General features: G+C 43.0%; 1 long non-coding RNA gene across 10 annotated transcripts in view; it reads left to right on the top strand.

The window, feature by feature from the left end:
• LOC147916365 (uncharacterized) overlaps positions 1–24,475 on the top strand; it is a 106,876-nt gene that overhangs the window by 26,928 nt on the left and 55,473 nt on the right. The window lies entirely within an intron of this gene.

Here is a 24,475-nt window from a genome sequence, read left to right as displayed (position 1 = left end):
TTTTGTAAATAATAAAAATGATATAAGCCAGTTATAACAAGTTTAAACAAGAAGTCTATAAAGGAAAAGTGGTACATATGTCCTCCCTACTCCCCTCTATTCCACTTCTGGAGAAATAACTACTGGTAGCTGTTTAGAACATCCATACATCCATTCATGTTTTTTCCATGCTTAGATGGACATACACTCACGCATGTACACCCACTTGTTTTGTAAAACAAGAATGAGCTCACACTTAAATTAGGCAGGACTTTTTTGGCAAGTGATAGAAACTCTTCATCAACTATTTTATGCAAAAAGAGGAATTCACTGGCAGAAGAATTTAAACCACAGGACTCACTCTCTGTCTCTTGTCTCTGCTGCTCTCAGACCAGCATTCTTCGCAGCTAGGGCTCTGGTCACCAGAAGCTGCTGGCTCCCACCCCTAGGTTTCCCCACACCAAGGGCTTATCCCTCTGCCTTCAGCTCTAAATGAAATATTCCCAAGAAGGACTTGGACTGGCCTCGTGTATTATTTAAAGTATTTTTGGCTGTAAATAACAGAAAACCCACTTGCAAGTGACTTACTAGGGGGCTATTCCTTTCATGGAACAAGATGTCTAGGGGCAGGTAGTGGTTCTGTAGCCCGATGATGCCACGGATCTGGGTCAGTTTCTTTGCAGTTCTCTTGGTTTTCCGCTCGTGGTTGCAAGATGGCTGCAGCAGCTCCATACACCATTTTCTCACTTGACAATGTCCTTCTTTGCCTGGCTTCTCTCAGAAGCAAAGCCTGAGACAAAGGCTTGTGCTGTGACTTGGGGAGGTGATTGCAGGAGCAGAAGTAGAGACTGGGGAGAGAAGCAGGGGGAGACAGTGGTTATATAAGTCTGCATGACTAGTGGGACAGTGCTGTGGGGACGGTGCTAGATCCTGCCGGCACCTCCTTATTAGGAAATAAGGTCCCTTAGGGGACCAAAGAGGGGAGCATTTTTCTATCAGTGTGCTCCCCCCACAACTAAACAACATGACAATGAGCATATTTTCCAGTTGGTGTACGTATATGTGCTCTACACAGTTCATGGCTGTGGAGAATTCCATTATATAGATGAGCCACAATTAGCCAATTCTCCTATTAATGGACACACAGGTTGCAGCCCTGGTTTTATATTCAAGTTGCCATATGCATTGAAGAGGATATGGCTATTTGTTTTTCTGATCCTAAGAGTGAGGAATATTTATCCCATTTCAAGACTTTGGCCCAATGAAAAATAAAGCAATAATCCATCTTGCCAAAACACAACTAACCTATTCAGAACAAAAATAGAAAAGAGATAAAAATAGCTTCTAAGTAGACAAATAGGAGTCAGACAGTCACAAATTCCAGATGGAATGGGCTGACTGGTGTGCAGGGTCACTCTGGTTTGTCTTAAAATCTTACACACCTCCCTGTAAGAGGGGCTCTGTTAGGAGCCTCTTTAACCTCATTTTACTTACAATTCTAACTAGCTTGGTATCCTAGTTACTATTTCTACAGCAAATGAGAAGGGCAAGGAAACTGCTGAAAGAAGCCACACAGCAAACTCAAAATCAAAAAGTGACCCCTGACAGCAACAGAGGAGGCAAAAAACCAAAGCGACAACAACAGTAACAAAATACCTTTTAAAAAATGTCATGGGGGGCTGGCCGGTGGCATAGTGGTTAAGTTCGAGCACTCCACTTCAGCAGCCTGGGATGGCAGGTTTGGGTCCCGGGTGTGGACCTACGCACCGCTTATCAAGGCGTGCTATGGCGGCATCCCACATGAAATAGAGGAAGATGGGCACCGATGTTAGCCCATGGCCAATCTTCCTCAGCAAAAAGAGGAGCATTGGCAACAGATGTTAGATCAGGGCCAATCTTCCTCAGCAAAAAGAGGAGGATAGGCAACAGATGTTAGCTCAGGGCCAATCTTCCTCAGCAAAAAGAGGATTGGCAACTGATGTTAGCTCAGGGCTAATCTTCCTCACATACACACACAAAATGTCATAAACATGCAAAAGAATGTTGGTGTTCTATCTGCTCTACAAAACAATAAAAGAACTGAGGTTCACAGCCAGGAAGAATTGTTTACGTTGCATTCCAAGTACTCTTTACAAGGCAAGGAGATGGATAATTTATTTCATGCTGTTATATCCTTTCATGCAGGATTCACTCCGTATGATTATTCTTTTTGTGTAACACATTTTAGAGAGATTTCCCAATAAGTAGGTTTAAAGTTGATTCTAAAAGCTCTGGGGAACTTCAGTCATGGTTCTAAACAACCATTTTCTGTGGAGTTTTAGCCAAGAAATGTCCTCTAGCAAACTGGTTGGGTCGCCATAGGGAATGGGTTCTCTACGTCTCTGCACCAGGAGGCGATGTCCACCAGCCTTCTCCTCTGATCCAGGTTAGCAGTGCTCCAGCTGTGAGCTCACTTGGACAGTCACTAGCCATCCTGGCACAGTGACAGCCTAGGGGGGGTAGGCAAATGTTGAGACTTTTATCCATCCTTCTAGAACTTTTCCCGAAATATTGGAGGTGAGCTAGAATGAAAGGGGCAAAAAAATAACCCTTTTTCAGGAAGAAAGGAATTTGGTAACTTTTTCTACAAAAATTCTATAAATAACAAACGTCATGCATTTCTTGTTTACTTTGTCTAATTAGTAAACAATTATATCCCAGCTGTGGCATCAGCTAACGAGGATATTACTGTGTGTGTGCGTGCCCACGCATACACGCTTGAAATTAGCTAATAGCATTGAATAGAGAATGTTTTTTGCTTTGTTCCAGAATCTTGTAATCTAATGCACCTGTCCTTTAATGTTAGCACTCCATTTTGTCCATTCATTGTCATTTCTTCCTTTTTTTTTTTTGGTGTTACATGTTGTGGTAGACAAAATAATGGTCCCCAGAAGATGTACATGTCCTAATCCCCAGAACCCGTGATTATGTTATGTTACATGGCAAGGGGAATTAAGGTTACAGGTGGAATTAAAGTTGCTCATCAACTGGTCTCAAAGTAAGATTATCCTGGATTATCTGGGGGCCAAATATAATCACAAGGTTCTTTAAATGGGCACGTCAGAGGCAAAAAAGTGAGAAACAGAGAAATGGCATTGTGAGAAAGAGCTGCCGTGGGTGGCTCTGAAGATGGACAGGAGTCACAGGCTTAGGAATGCAGCAGCCTCTAGAAGGTGGCGAAGGCAAGAAAATTGATTCTCTCCTAGAGCCTCCAGATAGGAACACAGCCCTGCTGACACCTCGATTAGCCCAGTGAGACCCGTTTTAAGCTTCTGACTTCCACAACTCTGAAATAATGTTTGTGTTGTTTTAAGCCACTAAATTTGTGGTAATTTGTTCCAGCGGCAATGGGAAACTAATCCACATATTCATAAATTACCTTTAAGATGTATTTATGAAGTGTTTACCATGCGCTCAACATTGTACGTGGGGAGAAGATACAACAAAAGCAATGTAAATGTTGTCACCTCTTAAGCCATCGACATGTCAGAAGATGAAGTAGGGTTTTATTTCTGTCATACAGACCTTTAGTATCATTATGTGATGCTCAAGAGTTCCACAGGTAACTTTTGATTCATGTAGTCATCCATATTTATTAGTGCCTTCTCCCTGCCAGGCCCCGTGCACACAAAGATGAGTGCGATACAATGATAAACAAGATGCAGATATCAATTACAACCAAAGAGAGCCCCTCGAAATCTCTACATTTAGAAGTTAACAAAGCATATTCCTAAGTAATTTTGGATAAAGAGAGAGTCAGAGTAAAACTGCAAAATGTTCAGAATGAAACCACAAAGAAAGTATTATGTGTCAAAACCATAGAAAGTAGCCAAAGTGGCATTCGGAAGGAAATTTACAGATAAGAAAGATAAGAAAATAAGAAAGATTAAGCATAAAGTACCCAGCTCAAGAAGATACAAAAGGGACAACAAAAGTAAATCCTAGAGAGTAGATGAATTTACAGCAGATTGAAGATAAAAACAAAATTAATGAAGCAAAATAACCTTAGTTGAATTAATTAATAAAACCAAAAGTTAGCTCCTTGAAAAAAGATGAATAGAACAAACTTTGGTAGTGATAAGTATATGGTATTATTACTATCAGTAGTAGTAGCAATAGTAGTAGTAGTAGTAGTAGCAACAGCAACAACAACAGTAATAGCAGTAGTAATAGCAATAGTAGCAGTAATATTAGCAACTAATAGTAGCAACAGTAGTAACAGTAGTAGTAATAGGAGCAGCAGCAGTAAGAGTAGTAGCGGTAACAGGAGTAGTAGTAGTAGTATTAAGGAAGCAGGTATGGACCCACTAGAGATGCGTGTGCTTCTCTACATTTCCGGGCCCTCTCACCCATGAGTCTGATGCTGGCCACTGAACTCTAAGCAGAGTGACATGTGCCGTTTCTGAACCAAAGCATTTAGGAGCCTGTGTGTGATCTTTCAGCTCCCTCTCTCTCTTCCTTCCTCTGCTGCTGTGAGCTTGCAAGCCATGTGCTGAGATGGTGAAGCCGTTCGAGGGAAGCAGCCAGGATTACTGAGTCTCCAAATGGAGGACAGATGCTCTGGGGAGTTGCCCAATTGACCTGGCACTCTGTGTGAGCAAGAAATTAAACTTTGTTGAGTTAAGCCACTGGCTCATGTTTTAATGTAGCATAGCCTATTGTATTCTGACAGATTCATGTTTTATAAAATATGTTCTTTCTGGAGTACTTCTCAATTGTTAGATAAATACCTATAACATAACCAATTTATTGTGCAAGTTAAAGGGCAGGAAGAAAGTGGAAAAAGGAGAGATAAGCTGAGCTCTTCAAAATTCATTATTCTTCCTGTTTGCTGCCAGACAAAAATACCTAAAGTCCCAATCAGTTTCCAAGACCTAACAGCCCAGGTTATGTGCATCCACAAATATACACACACCTCAAAGCTACGGAAGGAAAGGGTTTCCAGGCACCACCTTTACTGTTTTCTGTTTAGGATATTTATTTTCATTTGTTAATTCACTGTTGCTGTAGAAAGATGGTAAGACTAAGCATCAGCTCTTTTTTATTTCTAATGCCAATAGACTGTTAATATGATTTATCACAGTTAACTCATTACAGCATATTTCCATCAAAACGAGAAAGTGAAAATAAAACACAACAGGTTTCTGCATTAAATCGCCTGTAACTGAATTTGACCTGATTTTGAGGCTAATTCTCGTGTTAAAGTACAATAGAGCGAGCCATTTATTAACATTTATTGAAATACTGTTCTATATTATTTGTACAGGAGTGTTTTAAAGTGCCTGTCATATTTCTGAAATGTATGGAGTATTGAAGCATGCAATGATTTAATATATGGAGTCAGCTTGTCTGATTTCATATCCCAACTCCACCACCTTACTAGCTAGGTGACCTTGGACATTATTTAACCTCTTTGAGCCTCAGTTTCCCCTTCTGTAAAGTAGGAGTAACAATAGTTGCCACCTCAGGGGGTTGTGGTGGGGATTAAAAATGGCATTCTCTGTAAACTGCTCAGTAAGTGTTGGTGGTGGTGAGGATGATGCTGTGGACTGAACAGGTTTGAGGGGGTCTAGTCACACAGGGTGGCACTGATGGGCAGCTCTGCCTCTTACCGCCTGTATGTCTTTGAGCAATGTACCCTCTCTCCTCTTCAGTTTTCTCATGTATGAGTGAGGGTAAGTACAGTTATCTGGTAAACTTGCTGGGAAGACTAAGTCAAATAGAGTATTACAACTAGTGTTTAGTGCAGAGATGGGTACACAAGGAACTCAAAAATAATAGCTATTATTATGAAAACCAAAAATTGGAAAACTGCTACTTAGTTTGCCTATATAGCACAAATATCATCCAAAATAATGTTCTCTGTCACACCTCTTCCACTACTTCCTGTGGCCTTAAACATTGCTATTATTTTCTGAACTACAGGTCAAGTACTGATACCAATATACTATCCAGTATTTTTTGTTTTTGTATTTTTAATATCTAGATTTAATGAGGTCTCATTTCTGAAAACTTGAGAATCTTTTCGTTGTTGTTACACAGATTTTACTTGCCCATGTTGGCTTTAACTTAGAGTCCTCATGTTTGCTTTTCCTCTTTTTTCTTCTTTCTTCCTCATCCCCCAGTCCTTCCTCCCTTCCATCTCTATAATTAGATGTGCCCCAAACTGCATTCCAGGACGCTGTGGCACGGAGGACTGGGTCTGCTCTGCGGAAGAGCGGCTCTGAGGATGCAGCGCCACAGCCTTGACTCTTCTTTGGCTTCCATACACCCATGTAATGATTCTCTTCTCTTCCACACAGAGGCTGCCATTGTGCCAATTATTGCTTCCCCTCCATTTCTGCCTTCACTTCACGTTCTCCAAATGCACTGAATATTGATCTCAGGTTGCAAACCTCTGATCATTTTAACCCATGTTTCTTTCTTCAATGCTACTATAAACTTATCAGCTCCAGATTCTCTGTTGCTTACTAATTTTAAGTTCTTGAAAAAGACGCCAAACAATCAAAATCCCATCTAGTGTTGCAAAATAATATATACACCTCAATAATATAAAATCGTAGTGCCTTTGTGTCCAGTCCTGGCAATGCAGGGAAATTGGTCCAGGCAAAGCCAACAATTTCTTCCTTGGATCCGAAGACTTGTATCCATTTGTTTGTTAGGCACCAAGCTGCAAGGGAAATTGAGGTGTCTAGATTGTCTCCAATTAAGAGGGTGCTCACTTTCTGAAAATATTAAAAGCACATGGAATCTTTCAGGACTAGAGCATATTATTAATATTTTATTTCTAGAGAAGAAAAAGTACCAATGAATATTAGCATCTATTATGTGGAGCTTATTATCTCTGCTCTGAAGAGAGGAGGGTCATTGTGAGGGAGCTATGGAGAGAATCCTTTCTTCAGGCCTGTTTGAGGAGGATCTTGGAAAAACAAGTTGGGGACGACGGAGTACCATGAGCTTGTAGCAGGGACAGATTTGTGGACAGCAGCCTTGGCTTTTCTGGGGAGTGGGGGCACGATTGTGCATATCCATTTTCAGGGGCAAGATGGCATCATGCTAAGAGCATGGGCTCTGGAGCAGACTTAGCTGGTTTCAAGAGCTAGCGCTATCATTTGCTAGTTGCATGACCTTGTATAAATTACTTCACTTCACTAAGCCTTGGTTTCTTCATCTGTTAAGTAGGGACAGCGGTGGTCCCTTTCTTTCAGGGTTGTTGGGAGGATTGAGTGAGAGAATGCATGCAAGCGTTTGGCACCGTGCCAGGCACACGGTAAACTTAGTATCATTATGGCTGTGTTAGTATCACTATTATTATTGTTATTATTACTATTATTGTTAAATTCTAGAATTTAATAGTTTAGTTTAGTTGAGGAATGAGAGTTTTTCCCTCCTCCTTCAATCATGTGATCCTTGACTTCAATCTCTGGCTTTAAAATGGGAAGCTGTTATTTCTTCTCGTGGTTTTTATGTTTGACTATAAGGAGGATAAATCAACCTCTTCTCTTCCTCTTGACTCCTTTTCTTGTCCATTTAAATCCAGTAAAACTCTTTGCCTAATGTAGGTTTCACTCTGAGCCATACAGACGTCAGAGGAAAGTGGTTGCTTGGTCCTGCAGTTTGAAATATGGATTTGGGCACAGCGGAGGCCTGCTGAATGTGACAGAGTTCTAGAATGCTCAGGGGCTTGATTGCTTGGGTTTGAAGGACTTAGTGCTCTCGGCCTCACAGGGGTGGCTTCATATTTGGAGCCTGGGGACCCTGAGGGGCTGTGTTTGGTCTGGTGTCAGGGGATGCCCCAGACCTCCACGTGACCTTCCTGGAAGCCTCCTCCTCCCTGCTTAATCACAGGCTGGGATGTGAGAGGAGCGTCTTCTCAGAGCCTCCCTGGCCTTTGTCAGCGGCATGGAAGCTGGAGAAGTGAATGTCAGCCTCTGACGGAAACAGAGAGGTGATGAGGAAAGCCTGGCAACAGACCGGGCGAGGGCAGTGTGGGAGCTGCAGGACCGCGGGCAGAATGTGTGCGCCAGGGTCTTTTTGGCTTAAATTATCTGGATTGTTCGTCACTTCAATCTATTTTGGTGAATATGTTTTTTACTTACAGAGTGTGTGCACATCGAGTAGAAAAAGTCAGTTTTTTCCTCCCTCTGTTTCTCCTTTACTCTCACATGACTATCAGTCACCACACCTCTGACACTTCTGGTTACCAAATGTGTGGGGTTTTCCCCCACCAAGCAATTCTCTGACACCAGTTGGGTGTGCTACAATTTAATTCAATTCTGACACTCTCTACCTGCAGAGAGCGTCAGATCCCCCCACTTCAGTTGCCAATTGCAAGTAGGAGGTCCCCAGTTTACCCACAACTTCTGTCCAACTTGTCCACAAATCAGGGGTTCCCATGACCCCCTCCTCGGGTTTAATTGCTAGAGTGGCTCACAGAACTCAGGGAAAGAGTTACTTACATTTACCAGTTCATTAAAGGATGTGATAAAGGATACAGATGAACAGCCAAATGAAGAGACACACAGGGCAAGGTCTGGAAGGGTCCCGAGCGCAGGAGCTTCTGTCCCTTTGGAGTTGGGGTGCATCACCTTCCCGGTATGTGGATGTGTTCACTCACCTGGAAGCTCTCCGAACTCTATACTATTGGGATTTTTGGAGGCTTCATCACATAGGCCTGACCAATTATTAATTCCATTTCCAGCCCTTCTCCCTTCTCAAGAGAATAGGGGGAAGGGCTGAAAATTCCAAGCTTTTAATCATGGCTTGGTCTTTCCAGTGACCAGCCCTAATCCAGGAGCCATCTAGAGTCACCTCATTAGAACAAAAGACTCTCCCACCACCCAGGAAATTACAAGGGTTTCAGGAGCCCTGTGCCAGCAATGGGGGGTTGGGGGGGTGGGTGGAGACCAATGTATATCTTCTGTTACCTCACGCACATACGCAAACTGGCGTGATCTTCACAGCAGTCCTTGAGGTGGGCAGGGAGATCTCCCCTCTATTTCACAGAGAAGAAAATGGAAGCTTTCGCCAATAAGTCTTCCTAGTAAGTGGCAGTGTGTTTCCTGGCTCCTTGTCCCACTGTTTAGAGTGTTTTTGGCTGGGCTGAACTTTTTCCTAGGTGAATACCGTGGTATGGCTTCAGGCCTCTGGGATAATCCCCAGTCATCAAATTACTTCTACTTTCCTGCATGACTTTCTGAAATTCTGTCATTCTCTGAATCAATCACACGTTGATTTAGCCAATATCTCTCCAAGCCCTCTCTTAAAAAATGCAAAGAATCCCTAGCAGGGGAAGGTACATCATAAATGGTAAATCAGTTTGTCAAATTAGTTTGTCTCTTGACAGCCAGCTGAGATCAGGGCAGTTAGGGATGGAAATGTTGATGGCAGATGGAGAGAGGGAACCTCGGGAGTTCGAAGCACTATCTGAGAAGGGCAGGCCTAGGAGGGTGTATTGGTTTTCTATTACTGTGTGACAAGTTACCACAACCTTAGCAGCTTAAAACTGCACACATTTATTATCTTACAGTTTCTGTAGGTCAGGGGTCTGGGCACAGCTCAGCTGGGTCCTCTGCTCAGACTGACGAAGCTGCAATCAAATGCTGGCGGGGCTGCATTCCTTTCCGGAACTTAGGATCTTCTTCCAAGCTCACATGGTGTTGGCAAAATTTAGTTCCTTGTTATAGGACTGAGGCTCTCAGCTTCTAGAGGCCACCGCAAGGCCACCTCCCATGTGGCCCTCTCCAGGGCAGTTCACGTCATAGCAACTTGCTTCTTCAAGGTCAGCCACAGATTTTCTCTCTCGAGTCTCTAAGATGGACTGTTACATAGTATAATATAACCATGGGAGTGACATTTTGAGATTTCACCTGAAAATCTAGATCTTTCAGCAAAGCTGGGCCCACGTTCTCATTGGGAAACAGCTGGTGGGAGCTGAGGAGCAGTTGCTTGCTTGGACATGGAAGGACTCGTTTTCCAGAGTCCTAGACTTCCACAGATGCTGCATATGCACTGCCACCCTGCCTGCTTCAGTCATTTCCTGGCCCTTCTGTCTGTCATGCGCATTTGGGTTTGTGACCCAAGATTACATTCTTGAAGAGACTGAGGAAGTGTATGACTCCAGGAAATGGAATAAGGAGGCTGTGCTTGAGGAAAGGGGGTGGGGCTGAAGTAAATATGGCCCCATACCCTCTCATATGTCTAATTATGACATGGAGGAGGGTGGGATTGAAGATCTGGGTTTTACTCCTGGCTCTGTGCTCACATGTGTGATTTGAGCCTGTAATTTCTTCTCTCTGAGCCTGAGTTTCCTCGTCTGAAGCCTCCCTTCCCCCAGAGTTTCTGATTCAAAGAGACTGGAGTTGGGTCCCAGGAATCTGTAATTTTGACAAGTGCCCAAGGTGACTCTTAATGGTCAGGCAAGTTTGATTGACGAGTCCATTCACAACTGGACATTTCCAGCAGCTGTGGGCTCAGGAAATAAGAGCCAGTTCTTGGGAAAGGCATCGACAGTTGGGGCTCATCTAAGCAGGCTAGAATTCAGGGAAATGTTTCAGTTCCAGAGAGAATATTGTCAGGGAGAAAATACTGAGAAGTTAAGAATCCAGGAATCTGAGACAGAAACCAAACCACATAGACTGGCCGTCACGGCAGAGTAGGGGAACGTGTATGTCGTACATTGTCCCCCCCTCAGCTTCCAGCAGCTGGCTTCCTCCGGTCCATGGATGCACCTCCTGCTGGATCCCCACAGGGGCTGACAACTTGTGTCTTATATCTCAAAACAGTTTGTAAGCTGCTGATGGGACAGGACTGCCCAGCCCAGTAGAAAGCAGGGGCTCGGGAAATGTTGGTTGAATAAATGAATCAATCAAAAGTAAGCATTTGCAGGGGTCTGGTGCTTGGTGCCACTTTGATGAACTCTCTCACTCTGAACCTCTCTGAGTTCTCCTCTGAGAACTGATCTGAGTGCAAGATATAGAGAGACGATAGTTAATGAGGGGCACAATTTAGAGAAAATCTTTTATTTCTAGCCAAAAGCAAATCAAGTGCCTGTAATATGTGGTTTAAAATGCAAAGCTATCATTTTTCTTTGAAAAAGAAATCCTTTTGGTTTCTGAATTTCAAATTCTAGAACACATTTTCCCAACCAAGGGGAATTTCTAGTAACTTACAGGTTACTAGAAATTTGCCTCACTGTAGGCAAACTTGGATTTTATCATTACACGATCGTGTTTGAAACTGTATGACAATCTTAAGTAGTCTAATAAAAATGCTGGTTGTTATAAAGCTTTGTGGTTAAGAGAACATGAGATTTATCAAATTGCGCCCTTTAACACTGTGAGGTCTATTATTATTATTATTATTTTTTTGCTGAGGAAGATTCACCCTGAGCTAACAACTGTGCCAGTCCTCCTCTGTTCTGTATGTGGGTTGCCGCCACAGCATGGCCACTGACGAATGGTGTAGGTCTGTGCCTGGGAACCAAACCCAGGTCACTGAAGTGGAGCACATCGAACTTAACCACTAGGCCACAGGGCCGGCCCTGTGAAGTCTATTGTTTGTTGATCATACCTCAGTAAAGCTGTGGAAACAAAAGGATGTGAAGCGCAGAAGGACACATGCACTTTATGAAGTCCTGCTTAGGGTAAAACTTTGCTTACTCTAAAATGTATTTTGGTCAATTAGTTCAAATATTTTTGGTCCCATTTTTTTATAACACACAACATTGGTTTAGCCTACCAACCCAAAAGAGCCTTTAAATATTTCATAGCCGATAGTCCTGATGAAAACTTAACTCGTACCAAAGTTATTTTTTATTTATGGGTGTCTGGGGCCTCCACAGAGCTCCAGGAAGCACAGGAAAGACAAGCTTATGCTCTGGGCTTTATGCTTAGTGTTTAGATAGCAGGGCCAGGTGGAGCGTGAGTGGCCTTGTGAGTGGTTTGGAATGGTAGCCTCCGGTAGGAACGGCATGCTGTCCTGCATGGGGGAGAGTGATTATACAGGTCTGGTCACCAGTCCCCGCATTTGGAGTCGTTTTTCTAGAAGTGGTGATGAGCATGTAAGGGACAGAAGGATTGGGGAGGGTCGACGGGGAAAAGACAGGCATCTGAAGTGAGGGGACAGCAGGACCAGGCACAAGGTGCTTGTCTTTTGAGATCATGTGACGCATGCAGGAGACGGGGCTCCATGAGGCCGTAAGGGAGGGGCCCCATTATGAGGGAGCTGGAGAGGCAGGCCTTGGAATTCTGGCAAATGGAAATAGATGGTTTTCTACTGAAGGTTTCTGAGTAGAGGAATGCCATGATAGGGACTGATTTTTTTTATTGCGGGATTACCGTACACAGGTAATAAGTGCTCTCACATACATTGACTCCCAGCATCCCTGTGACGCAAACACTATTCTCAGTAGCAACCCATTTTTTAGATGAGGAAACTGGGCACAGTACACTGGCTGAGGAAGGATTTGAACCCAGGCTGTTCAGCTCAAGAGCCAATGTGCCTAATCAGCAGGCTGTCTAGTTCTCCTCAACATGACAAGTGGCATTTAAGGAAGGTTAATCTGGTGGTGATGCTCAGGGTTGATTGGAAGGAAATCCTGGGGGGAGGCCATGGCGATAATTGGAGGCCCTCTAGAAACCATTCGCATCCTTGCCTCCCGCCTCTATGTCACTGATTTCATCTGTTCCTACTAGTCCTGTGCTAATCCCAGGCCCCATTGTTTCCTGCCTCCTACCTGCTCGCCTGCAATCTGTTCTCCACTCTGCAGCCAGAGGATCTTTGTAAAGAGCAAATCAGCACATGTCACTCCTTGATTAAACTTTCCGTGTAAAAATCCAAACTCTCAGGTTATGAGGTCCTTCATGGGCTGGCTCTCATTGACCTCTCCAGGCCCTGTTTCTAGGCACCTGTGTCCCTTCACACCAGTAAATGTTAGCTGTTACTGTTACCCTGTCACAACCCACTTACCACACCATTGTATTTGCTGAGTGGAGAAGGTCAGTGAGTGGGAACAATGTTAAGAGATGGATATGATTAATAGGCAGGTGCCTGATTTTAACACTTGCTCCGCACCTATGGGCCTGAGGCAGAGAAATCCAGAGGAAAAGGATCTACCCTTCTATTCCAGGGCCTCGGCAATCCTTCCTTCCAGAACCTGTCTAGCAAATATTGTCCTTCTTAGTGCTGCTCTTTTGGAGGGTCTGTTTCCAGGTCTCCAGCCTGTGCACCTCCCTTGGCTCCTGGCTCTGCTGACCGGAAGCCTGGGGCTTGGACACGCTTACTGCACCTCCACCTCCAGGAAGCCAGCCTCAGAGCCCTGGCCCCTCTGCTCCTTGGGAAGGGAATTCAGATCATTTCAAGTAAAGAGGAGAGGGTGATTCAAAGATGAGTAGATAGTTTCCAGGTGGCTGACTCAGAGAATGACTAAGAGAAGAAAGCTGTGCGGGTAGAGAGGGAGATCAGTGGCTGTGATGGTGAAGGCAGGGGGTCCTCTGGAGGCAGCTAGGCTGGACTTCAATCCCGCTGCCTGACCTCAGGCACACTGGCCAACTGCCCCCAGCTTCAGCTCTCTCTCCCTCAAGTGGGGCCGATCCCAGAAGCTGCTTTCCAGGAGGGTCCTGAGGGCTGAAGGAGAGGTGGCCCCTGGGCACTGAGCATGCAGGCCCGTGGAGGGAGCACCATCTCAAGTCGGCTGTTGTCGATTTCAGTGGGCAGTGACAACAGGGTGTGCCCCATCCCAGTGACTTTCAAACTTTTTGGTCTCAGGAGGGCCCCTTTACAATCTTAAATATTATAGAAGACCCCGAAGAGCTTGGGTTTGTGTATATATTATATCTAGTGATATTTACCACATTAGAAATGGAAATATGGGAAATATGGGAAAATAGTTATTAATTCACACAAGAACAATAAATACCCATTATATGTTAGCATATTTTTTCGAATGATAAATAATCACATTTTCCAAGACAAAAGTCACTAGAAGAGTGGTATTGTTTACATTTTTGCAGATCTCTTTACTGTCTGGCTTGCTAGGAGACAGCTGGCTGATCGTGCTGTCTCTTGTGGCGTCACGCGTCAGGCAGCCTCTGGATAACTCCATGCACACTTGTGCAGGAGCAAGAGTTAAAAGGCAGATGATGTCTCGGTGCCATAATGAAATAGCTGTAACCTCAATGGCTGCCTGAAGGCAGCTCAGGAGTATTCCAGGGGTCTCCAGACCAGACCACACTTTGAGAACCAGTGACCTCTCAAGTCATTTTGGAAAAAAATACCTTTTTCAATCTGTGAATAAAGATCTTGCTAAAAGTGAGATTACATGTCAGCTCCATCACATGGGCAAACACTAAAGAGTCTGACATCGAGTGTTTCTAAGGATGAGAGACATCAGGAGCTCTCAGCCTCCGCTAGTAGGGTGTAAATGGGTTCAACCGCCTTATCAGATATCACCAAACTTCTCTTTAAAGTTAAAAATGTTCATACTCTACCACCCAGCTATTCCACTCTTCAGGAGAATTAAGAAACAAATTATGATATCTCTACAGAATAGAACACTACAATTAAATACCAAAATGAATAGTAACAGTAATAGAATACCATAATAAAGTAATGTGACAGTTACACGTAATAGAATGCTACAATTAAAAATGAATTCACTAGAGCCATGTTAATATGAACAAACCTCAAAAGCAATGCTGACCAAAAACTGAGTAAAAGAGATGCAAGTAGGTATTTATGCAAAGTTTGAAAGTATGCCCAACAAAAGTGTCCACTGCTGATGGACACATCCACATGTAGTGAGAGTACACAACCACGCAGGGAAAGTCAGGGCGGGGGCTGCCCCTGCAGAAGGAGGACAGGTAACAAAATCGGGGAGGAGTTTTGGGAGGCTTTAACTATATCTGTAATGTTTATCTATTTTTAAAATCTGAATTAAAAAAAAACTAGTTAAGTCCTATTTAAGCATTTATTTTGCCAGGAAAGAGAATATAGCAAGAAAACAAGGCCATGACAATAAAAAGTTTAAGCTCTCTGCAAAAAGCCTGTGGACAGTGACGCCTGTCTCCTTCACTCATGCTGACTGTGCAGACAGGGTCCACTTAGGAGCAGCTGGGTTCCAGAGGCTCGTTGGTAACGGGTTCTTTGGTGTTTACCATGGGTTTTCCCATAGAAACAGTTAAGCGCATTGCCGAAAGGCCTAGATTAGGTTCTGCCCAGCCCTCAGAAACCTATCAACTTCACAACCTGCGTGACCACGGAACGAGATCCGCAGGGTTGAGAAGTAGTTCCCTGGGACTTAGAGACCCAGGAACAGATCCTCTCCCTGGCAGCCTTGGCCTGGCCCTCCCTCTGCCTCCTTTTCCAGCCAGGTTTTGGGAGGGGGGATTCTCACATTTCGAAGCCAGTCAAGGTTGGTGGGGTAGGATCCCTGTCTAGCAGGACAGTCTGGGGTCTGTGTTCCTGTGGGCCAGTGGTCTGGGTATTGGGGGCCAGGATTATGGGGGGCCAAACCTGCCAGCCCAGATCTCTGAGTTGGAACAACTCCTGATCCTCGGTCAGCGTTAGAGTCATCCCGCCGTGACTTCCCCCCAGACCTCTTTTACTTCCTCCTTTACTCCCATGGTGGTTGTCTCTGACTGGAGTTTCTCTCTGTTACAAGCTTTTAACAATAATAACAACATAAAAAAAGACACTACTCATCATTCTAGCCCAAGTGCTCTCATCCGTGGACGTTCCTTTTCAGTCCCTATTACACTGATATGTTTGTGTGGCTGTAGATTATCGGGGCCTATGCTCTCCATCTTACTATTCTCACTAATTACATACACATTTCCTATGCTGCTACCTAGTCTACACACTTCATGTTTTTCTTCTTTTGGAAGCAGCTCTATTTTTTCCCCAGGTTTATTGAGATGTAATTGACATACAACATTGTGTTAGTTTAAGGTGTACAATATAATGATTCAATATTTGTATATATTGCAAAACGATCACCACGATAAGTCTAGTTAACATCCATCACCTCCCATAGTTAGTCTTTTTTCTTGTGATGAGAAGCTTTAAGATCTACTCTCTTAGCAACTTTCAAATATACAATACAGTATTATTAACTATAGTCACCATGCTGTACGTTACATCCCTGGGACTTATGAAAGTTTGTACCTTTCGACCCCCTTCATCCATTTCACCTACCCGGCACCTCCTGCCTCTAGCAATCACCTCTCTGTTCTCTATATCTATGAGTTTGGTTTTTTTAGATTCCACATATACACACTTACTTTTTTTTAATGCCTGGTAACATTCTGTTGAGTGGATATTAACGCATAAGAGAAAGTGTTCTGCCTTCTGACTCAAGGAGAGCATCAAGACCTCATAGAACTATTCAAGAAGTCAAGGTTACAACAGCTGTACTGTATTTACAAGAGTATCTGGACAGAACAAAGGCTGACTGAATGTTAGCTCTTATTATCTAGAGCCATATCTTCGCCTTTGTCCTTTTAAAAAGCCCAGCCATTGAATGACAGTCTGGGCCTCTCCAGTGACCCCTGCCACCTCCTTTTCTCCATTTAGCGGCATAGGTACACAGAGTTGATAACTCTGGGTCTCAGGCTAGCAAAAGGACCTTAAGTAGTTTCATTTCCATTTCAGCAAAGCAGCTCAATTAACTTCATCTTCCTTCTTTACCATGGAGGACTAAGTTTTGGTGGGGCACACCCGGTGAGGGCCAGGGCAGGGGCTCTGGGATGTGGCAACTGGAAAAGTCCTGTGGCCATTCATTTGTGCTACAACAAGTACTTTTTGAGCACCATCGGTTTTTTTGAACCAGTCCCTGTGCAAGGCTGCTAGGCCCTGAAAATACAGAGGAAAGACTTTTTCTGCTCGCCAGTTGCTCACTGTGTAGAGAGGAAGATGTTAAATGGGGAATGTGCATGGGAAGAACGCACAGCCTGGAGCCTGGCAGCAGCCTCACCCACACTGGACGGATGCTCAGCTGAGCTGGGCAGGGCTTTCCCCAGGAATTTTAGGCAATGACATTAGAAAACATACTCGGGAGCCAGATCATGAAGGACCTTGTGTGCTGTGAAAGGAGGGTCCCCCACCTGCCACCCCCAAGCAGGCGATGTGAGAAGTTATAAGGGACAGAAGAAATGGGTGATAAAGCTTCACTTTCTTCCTCCCTCACGTGTCCTTTGTTCCCTCTCTGCTGCCCCTAGAGATTTGTCCTGCAGTAGCACAAGGGTTGTAGTTGGAGAGGAGAAGGGGGAGGAGAGACAGAAGGAGAAAGGAATCCCAAATAATGACCCTGGAGAGGAGACAGAGGTTTTGGAGCCACCCGGCTGGTGCAGTCATTTGTATTTAAGAGATGCATGTAATCGAGGCATCTGAAAGGCAGAGACTGTCCTAGAAAACAAATTTCCCATGCTATGCAGCAATTCATCAGCCCCAAACTTCATCTCTTAGTTATTTATGAGTTTCTATAACTTGAATAAATGCCAGGCAAGTTTTTCTGAGTTTGGTTCTTCATTTAGTAAATTTATTTTGGAATATTTTTTCGTATGACCAAGTTACAAGTTGAGCCCACACACTAAAAAGTGAAGAGTATTGGTGTTTCGGTAAATAAAGCAGTCATTCTGATAACTCCTAATCCCAAACCAACTTTTCTCTGAATAATGAGGCAGCTAAACAAAGTGAGGTGGTGTTTTTACTTGAGATATGTGAGTAACTGTGAATGTAGATTTTAGCAGATGATATATGGACATATCAAAACAACCTTAAAACAACCAAAAAATTTGTAAGGTTTTTTAAAAAAATCTTCTTTAACCTTCTAAACTTTTTTAACTTCTGTGAAGTTAAAAAAATACATAAAGTTTTAAAAAATATTGATCTTGACTTACCTATTTTTGCTCCTGTTATATGAGTCTAATGCTGCGTGATGACGAGGGTACTGTTTAAACATCTGAAAGAACATGTTGATTTCTTTAGCAATACTTTTTGAGCACTCATTTTAATGAACTCCTTAAAGTTATTTGAAGACTTTTTAGTGGAACAATTATGATTCAGTGATGATAAATATTGCAACTCTAAGAAGAAACTACATAATGTTTTTAAATGCATTATGGTCTAGAAGATCCTAGATGTCATGGTCCAGTTTAGTTTTGGAGCAAGAAATAGTAGTTAAAATTGACTGGAAAAGTCTAGTGGGAGATCATTCAATAGCCATATATTAAAGAAACTAAGTGGAAAATAACACGAAAAGTGATTTCGTCAAAATGTATAAAAAAATAAACAGATGGGGGACACTGCAGGAAAAAAATATTATAACAAATCTACTACTTTCCTTCCAAATAATTTCCAAAAATAATCAAACCTGTAAAAGTTACATAATGTGCAATTAGTAATGCTTTATTGTATCTCTTCTGGTTTTTCTTTCCCTTTTTCTCATATCTTGGCCTGTCGCCATATAGGCAGAATAGAAGACACGTACTCTTCAAAACCAGTCGGGGAGAGAGAGGACAGACCCAGGGGGCAGTCGCCCTCAGTCAGGATTGTGTTCAGCGGCGTGGAAGAGAGGCCTGGCTTCTTTGGCTTAGACAGGGATGGCGACGTATTCCTCCCGTGATGAGGAGTCTGGGTGGGGCAGTGGGGGAAGGTGCTGGTGCCTGAGGAAGTCACCAAGGACCTGGGCTCCTTCCTGCTGCTCCGTGGTCATCTTGGCTCCACCACCAGGCATTGTGTTTATGTTCCAGGCAAGATAAAGGGCAGCCTTGGAGACGGCACCACGGAAGCTCCACCCTGTGCGTTTTGCCTCCATTTGCAATCAGCCAGCACTGATTTCCATGGCCACTTCTGACCATAGGGAAGCCGGCAGAGGGGAGGATTTGTAACGGGGTACTTTGCCACCCCAAATAGAATTGAGTTCTCTTGATAAGGAAGAAGGGGAGAATGCTTTTATTCTTGATCTTAAAAGTACATATTTAGTTTATCCCATTTGCATTAAATGGAAGTGAGAATCAATCTATTTCACCTATTATCTTTCACCTCCTGCTGCACCTAATGGTAGACATTCAACAAACGTGTAGTTGGTTGATAGGTAGATTGATTGCCTCATCTTACCAGTAATTTTCAAGTATACTTCATGTCAGTACAATAGGATATTTACAAATGAAATATATGCTCCTGCCCTTGAGGGGTTTATAGTTGTCATTTCAGACATTTATGTACATAAAATAATTAGAGAACAACCCAAATGACATAAAGGTATATTATCTTCCTTTGTGTTTTGTTTCTATTTATTCATAATATTAATGTACCTGTTGAACTGGACTTGGTTCCAGGGGTGTTTTCATCAAATTCTTTGGTTAAATGTGACAAGAGGTGCAGAAAAACATAATAGGGGCATTGACACATGGATTCTCCTTGCATCGTGGTTTGTGGGATGGTCACACAGCCTTTCTGCTTCTCAGCGGCTCTATAAAACACAGGATGTAGTGATAGCCGTCCCATAGAGGTGTCCAGTAGGTGAGAGGCTACGTAAGACGGTGAGGAGCACATGAGGGCTCAGAAATCAGACCACCTGGTTCCTCTTCCTGATCTGTCATTTACTAGCTGTGTAACCAGGGGTATGTGCCTGTTTCCCTACCTGTAAAGAGGGGTGATGGTGGTACAAACTACAGAGGGCTGATGTGGAGATCAAGTGAGTTAATATATGCACAGTATTTAGAAAGAACTTGGCATGTAGTAACACTCAGTGAAAGTTAGCTACTGTTCTATGGTATTTCCAATTGTTTGTTTAGAAGTAAAACAGGACCAGTGTGGAAGTCCGGTTTTTCTCCCCTGCATGTTTTCACGAGAGCTTCCGTGGTCATCCCCCACCCCCACATATTTTGCCTGCGTCTGCTTTGACGTCTTTCACTGGGCCAGAGGGGACAAAGGGAGCAGCTAAGATGGCTTCAGAGGCTGGGAGAAGCAGCCGTGCGGGCCGACTGCCATGAGCCAGTGTGATGGGCTCTTGAGCTGGCTGCCAATCAGAGTAAAGCAAAGGGACCTGCCAGAAGAGGTGTTGATTTCAGTGTCACACATGTCCCTTTTTGGACTCGTCCCAGGACTCTTGACCCTAGGCTGCAGTGGTTTGAAATGGATTTTATCATGCTTTCATTAGTCCTCCTATCTGCTTTTTTTCTCTTGGTATCTGGTATCTAAGCCACACGAGAGCCAGCACTACATACTTGGCCAGCATCTGCCCGGACGACTCCTGGATGTCCAGCTCCCTTTCTCTGTTGCACCAAATCCAGAGTGAGGGCAGGGGTTTGGAGGCCCAACTCCGCTTGCTAGTCAATGGAGCAATGAGGCTGTTTTGTGTTCTTCCCCTCCTTCAGTTTCCTCCTGAACAAGAGTATAAATAGGGTGCTCTGTGACCTATGGGTCAAAAGGAGAATAATCAGGGAAATGAATTTTGATTATGATGACTATCATGAACATAACATATTAATAACGAATATCAAGAATTTGGCTCAAAGACAATAAAGCCAAAGCCTCCATGAGTCTCCCCTCTCCCTTTTTTCGGTTTTTATTTCATAGCTTATCTCTAGATAGAGTGGTGACAGGAGTTTTAGAAATGAGTAAAAATTTTCACCCCCAAAAATAACTTGCTAATTTTGATCCTGAATAATTTCTTGACTGATGAAGCTCCATTTTGTCTTATACTGTTTGCAAACAAAAAAGGAAGAGTAATCCACACTAATAAATGCATCTGAGAATCCATTTAAAACCCCTTTATTTGCTTAATTAGAGAAATTTCTGGAAAGTGATTTTCCAAGGAAAACAATTGCAGCATTTGTGTCTAAATATATCTTCTCGCTTTTGTTCTGCTTCAACCTGAGTGTTCTTAGATTCTAGTGTAGAGTTGCTTTTCCTTTGTTAAGGATACTGTTTTTAAGAATAAGTGTTTTTTAAATTCCCTTTTTATTTACACAACTCTAAGCTTCCACATTTCTTGTTGAGAGCATTTTTCTGTCTGAATTTCAAGGGAGTGATGTCTTGTCAGCATATTTGATGTTTTGGGTGTGGGTTTCATTTCAATCCAGCACAGCATTTAGCTCGTTCTCTCTCATCTTCCTGGTAGAAAGGAATGTAAACAGAGACAAATTGAGCTCTTCACAACTCTTTCTCTGATTTTTCTTCCATGGTGTCACCTTTCACGGAGTTCGAATGTAAGGGATTTTAAGAAATAATCTCACTTGATAGTAAGCGATCCTCACGACACGTGTGTGCGAACTCAGCGTTTTTCATTTAAGCAAGGCTTTTCAATCCAGCGCCACTGACGCTCCGTTGTGGGCCATCCTGCGCACGGATGTTTCGCGGCGTCCCTGCCTCTACCCACTGGACGCCAGTAGCACCCATCTTCTAGCGTGACAACCAACAACGTGTCCAGACACGGCTGGAGGTCCCCAGGGGGCAATATCACCCTCAGTTAAGAACCGCTGGTTTACAGTCATCTTCAGTCCGGCAGTATAGTGACCGTTTCTCCCCAAAGGGCAAAACTACTAGAGAATGTTAAGAATTAGAGACCCCCATTGCTGATATGGAAGCACAGGCAGAGAAGTTGGCACATGCCTTGTCTGTAATCAAAGTTGGAATCAGAGCTCCCACCCCCGCAGCGCTTGAGTCAGTCTGCCTGATGGATTCTGGTCAGACAGAGACCAGGAAGGAGACGGCACCAACAGTGAATTGGCCTTCACTTTGGCCCAGTGTGCTTGCCAGCCAGTAACATATTCCAGGATATTTCCCAGAAGTTTTCTAATGTTTAGGTTCCTAACATAAGACATACATTAACTGTAAAAAGAGAAATTTTAGAAATGGTTGCAGTAGAAATCAATGATTATTCAAGTCCATTAAAATTGAAAATGTAAGGAGTTTTATTTTTTCTCCCAACCTTCATTATTATTTCTTATATTTTTTATTACACAGCTAACACATGTTCATTATAGAGAAAGTGAAAAATAAGTACAAGCCAAAGGTAGAAAAATCACTCCAAATCCCACTACCTAGATATAACTACTATTAACATTTTGATGTATATTCTCCAAAGATATGATCGTGTAGCAACAGCTTCCTTTTTCCTGAAGTCCGCTTTGGATAACACTTTAATATTTACTTTGTATCTAATGCTGCATCATGGTAATGCGGTCTTGGTCTTTATAGGACACATTTCTTCTGTGGACTCAGATGTTTTCTGATTTATGGTTATTGTTACAATATCCCGGTGAGGTAGAGGAACAAGTATTATTATCCCTTATTTATGGAGTATTAAAAGGTAAAGAGGGTTTAAGTGGATTACTTAAAGCCACAGAGTTTATCAGTGGAAAAGGTTTGAATAATATCCCGGGTTTTCTGCTTCCTAATTCAATGTGCTTTCCATTAGTCTGTTTTAATTATTTTAAATATAGATTTATATAAAAACTTTCTACCAAAGTGTAGGTGCTTTTGAGATAACTTTTAACTCAAATAATGCCTAAACCCCTTACGGGTAGTTGTAACGATGAAGGGAGACAATGGAGGAAAAGTATAAGCCAAATGAAAGGAGATAAATCAGAATTAGTGCTCATAAACTGTGCTCTCCCCTCCTTCAAGCTGGAGTGCTATTTAAATTTGCTGAGCTCTATGGCTGCTAAAGAATAAATATGTGCATCCTAATTCTCTGAGCTAGAGCAAAAAAGCACATCACTGAGAGGCCTACAAGGCACAGACAAGTATTGTACATCAGTAAAATGGGCTGGGTGTGTGTTAAGGAGTGGTGGGGACTGTGGTAAACCACAGTGGGCATGCTCTAGCTAAAGGGTGCAGCCGCTTCTCAGCTTTAGTGGAAAATTAGGTGCAGTGGTGCCAGGTCTTCTGGTTTTACTTAAAAACCAAAAATTGGATTTTTATGTAAAATGTTTTGATTAAAAAAACACACAGTGCAGGCCACACTAGTATATTAGCAAGCGAAGTCTGCCTTGCTGGCTTCAGTCTACTCTTGGCATGCTTGGCTTCCAAGTATTTTGAGATTTAGAGTTCCACCAAGAATAACAATTGATCTGGTGGGTGAAAATTTTTCTTTCGCTTGCAAATATTCTTCAAGAAGGACCTTGATTTCTCCCTCTTTACAAAATGCTCCCCAACCTTGTTTCTGTGAAAGGCACCTCTTCTCCTCAGGGCAGCTGTCTACCCGCCATCCACATCCTGGCTCCCTGGTGGGACAGAGACTCGTGGCACAGGCTTGGAGGCAACAGGCTTCTGGTTAGTGTTCTGAGAGCTGTCACTCATTCTAAGGAAATGGCCTTGCATCGTCTTCCCTCACACGCAACAGTTGGCTCCTGGTCTGCGATTCTTCTGTGATTACAGGTGACCTGTCCCTGTAGGAAACTAGAAGGGGATTTTGTATTCACAACCACAAGCGGTTGTTTTTACCTAAAAGTGTTTTTATACTGGTCTGTTGTTTCCTTCAAATATGACAAACCTTTCTCCCTAGAGTGGAAGGGGAGAGTCATTTCTGTCAGATGGTATTCAGATGACAGACACTCAAACGTTTTCTGGTCTGGAGCTCTTCTGAGTTTTCTGTCATGAGAAAAACATTTCTTCCCCGTGGAACTGAATTCTGAAAGTTCCGGAGCCCAGTAGCACCATGATTTATTTCCCATTCATTTCCTCCAATGCCCTATAAAACACATGTGAAAATGGTACAAGCCCAATCCCAGGTTAGATATAAAAATGTGCAGAGGGTATTGTGCTGTGTAAATAATACACTATATGCACATATATGATGCTAAATGAATGCAAAATTCTTCAGAGTACTTTGGGAAAATAAGGAACCTAAAAATGTTTTGATTTTAAACGCAGGATCATGTTCTTAAGAAGCTGGCCATGAGAGGGCAGTATTGCCTACATAAATCACAGAATGGCGACTAAATTTGAACCTTGCAGATATTCTTGTGAGTTTCTTCCACCGTTTCGTTTCGACAAAAAGGAATAATAATAGAAGCATCATTATTTATGCTTGAAAATTCGTAATTTTTTCAATAAAACATCTTTATCTCTTGGTCTAGGCAACCATCAGGACGAGGTTGTTATGGTCTCACAGTGACGTGTATCTTTTTTTCTTATATTTCTTTCTTTCTCTTTTCTTTTCCAGCACATCTCCTTTCCATTCTACTCTCAGTTTCTGTAGTTTGATGATTTATTTTTGAAAAATCGCCCTGCTCTTTGATGATCCTGGTCACATTAGTTAGCCCCGGTGTGCCTCAGTTTCTCTATCTATAAACTCCTAGGCAGTTTAGTGTCGTGGATAAAATGTGGCCTCAGCTGTGGGCAGGGGTTGGTTCTGCCACTGAGAGGCTCGCATTTCTCCGTCGGTGAACTGAAGGTAATAGCAGCATGGACCTATAAGATAGAAAGTGCTCAATCAACATGAAAGGAA

The sequence above is a fragment of the Ceratotherium simum genome, chromosome 9 (assembly GCF_057802395.1).
Source record: "Ceratotherium simum simum isolate JZ-2026a chromosome 9, ASM5780239v1, whole genome shotgun sequence".
Lineage (NCBI taxonomy): Eukaryota > Metazoa > Chordata > Mammalia > Perissodactyla > Rhinocerotidae > Ceratotherium > Ceratotherium simum.
The sequence above is the reverse complement of the archived record's forward strand: the minus strand, read 5'-3'. Positions and strand labels throughout refer to the sequence as shown.